This window comes from Galeopterus variegatus, unplaced genomic scaffold, assembly GCF_000696425.1.
Source record: "Galeopterus variegatus unplaced genomic scaffold, G_variegatus-3.0.2 Scaffold225, whole genome shotgun sequence".
Classification (NCBI taxonomy): Eukaryota; Metazoa; Chordata; class Mammalia; order Dermoptera; family Cynocephalidae; genus Galeopterus; species Galeopterus variegatus.
The window spans coordinates 571,511-573,837 of NW_007726336.1; the positions used below are offsets into that span (position 1 = coordinate 571,511).

General features: G+C 50.1%; 1 pseudogene; it reads right to left on the bottom strand.

The window, feature by feature from the left end:
* Nucleotides 1–712: 712 nt before the first annotated feature.
* LOC103585249 lies at nt 713–2,073 on the bottom strand (annotated as a pseudogene).
* Nucleotides 2,074–2,327: the final 254 nt, after the last annotated feature.

A 2,327-nucleotide genomic window follows, 5' to 3' on the forward strand; every position in this document is an offset into this window, starting at 1 on the left:
GCTGACAACAGCCACCGCCCTGCAGGGAGCTTTGCAGATGTCGATTCCCGGGTGAGAACAAGGGAGCTGGGAATTGGGTTTTAGGGTCCTATGACCTCTCAGAACCAACCAGCAAAATCTTGCCTCCCAAACATAGCTCCACAATGAGGAGAATCCTGCTGCTTTGCTCCAGAAATTCTCCCATCTCTCTCAATCACCTGTAATTTATTTTTTTAAGAAAAATTTTGCATTGATATTCATTAGTAAAATTGACCTGTATTTTTTCTTTCTCATAATGACCACAGTCATTCAGGCTTTGTAGAACAGGTGGTGGGGATTTCACTGTTTTCTATTCTCCGGAGCAGCTCGTGTAAGATTAGCATTGGTTTTTCACTGGTGCAGCCATTTGGGCCTAGAATTTCCTTTAAATTCAAATGTCAATTTAAAAAATAGTTATAGGATTATCCACGTTTATTATTTCTTCTGGAGTCAGCTTTGGTAAGTTGGATTTTCCTAGGAATTTGTTTACTTTTCTCTTAAACTATAACATTTATTATTCTGTATTGTAATAATCATTTTACCACCTTATTGCTATCTCCAGGGCCTATAGTGATGGACCCTCTCCACTTTCTACTCTTGACTCTTGTAATTTGTGTCTCCTTTTTTACATGGATAAATCTTTTTTTCCTGAGTTCTTTCCTTTTCAATGGCTGTGTTTTAAAGAACAACCCCTTCATGGCCAGGAACGTTTCTCAGGGAGGGGACGTGTTGGTACAAGGACGACACCCTGGACGGACACGCGAGCTCTCCAGACACCTCGAGGAAGACAGCTTTTGAACCCGGGCTGGCCCCCAGATGGGGCATTTTGGGCACTAGATGTGAATGATGATGCAGGAGGAGACACGGTTGTGTCACTTGCCAGGTGCTGTGCTGGAGGCCCCGGTCCCGCGCAGTGGCCTAAATCACAAGGGTGGTGGGAGCCCGGGCTGGATGAGGGCACCCCAGGGCGCTGACAGCAGGTCGGAGGCTCACAGCCCCACACCTGCAGCCCCTTGCTTGGGAGGAAGGCATCCTCCTCGGGGTCGGGCCCAGGAAGGACTTCAACGTGGTTATGGCGTCCTCGGAACCGCCGGGTCGCAGGATGCAGTTTCTGTAGTCCACGCCGACCTTGCTGTTCAGGACGCCCGCTGGCTTGAAGCCCTGTGGAACACGTCCATGGAGTGCACCTGGCTCGACAGGTAACTGTAGTACAGGGTATCACAGCCTCCCACCAGGTGGCAGAAGGTCACAGGCATGTTGGTCCGTGGAGTGGCTGGGACCCCGAGGATCTCCTGGAAGAGCTGGGCACACTCCTCGGCCGAGTCTGTGTCCACCTGTGTGTGCAGGGCCTGGCCCACCCTAGTGAGCACGATCTGGCACGGGGTGGCCTGCAGGGACTTGATGAGCTTCTCCAGCAGCTCCTGGGGCACAGTGCTGCCTGTCCTGTTGTGCTGGCACATCCTCAGGAGCAGTTCCCTCTCCCACACCCAGTTCACCAGCATCTGCAAAAGCGCCTCCACCAAGTCCCACTCCCCACGGGACCTGCTGAACATGGCAAACTTGGCCTAGGGGCACAGCCAGTGCATCACATGCTTGAGCTCATGAAATAGATCTCCACATTGCCATGCTGCAGCAGGGACGGGTGTCTGGGGTGGGCTTGGTGAAGCTGGCCACCACGGCCACTATGGCGATCTGGTGGCTTCTGTCCTTCTGCAGGCAGACAGGCTGCAGGCCTTGGCAGGCTGCGTGCCAGTACTTCCCTTCCCATGGGTGGAGGTCCAGGAAGAATTGCCAATCTCGCCAATGCTGTGCACAGACCTCTTCAGCTACACGTCTCAAGCATTTTTATTACCATTAGGTTGAAAATAATTTGTAGTTTCCATCACAATGTCTCCATTGATTGTCGAGTTACTTAGAAGTTTATTCCTTACCTTCCAAACATATGGGAATTTTGTAGTTATCATTTCATTATTATTTTCCAGATTAATTGAGCAGTGATCACACAACTCCATGAAATAAGAAGGAGTCAGGCCTTACTTCGAGGAGTAAGGCCATGACAGCCAATGGCTCTTGGAGAGGGCACGGTGGTGGCAGCTGGGTGTCTCCTTGAGCAAGGGCTAAGATTCTCTGCGTCAGCAGAGCTGAGTGAATCCAACTGGGGGCATGAATTATGTTCAATAAAATACCTTTCATCAGTTTGGGAAATCGTCATCCAATTCAGCATCTCAGTATTGGTTCTGCCCCAGTCTGTTCCTGCTACCTCTGAACAAGTGACTATATTCTCTTTCACTCTTTCTTTTATGTTTCCC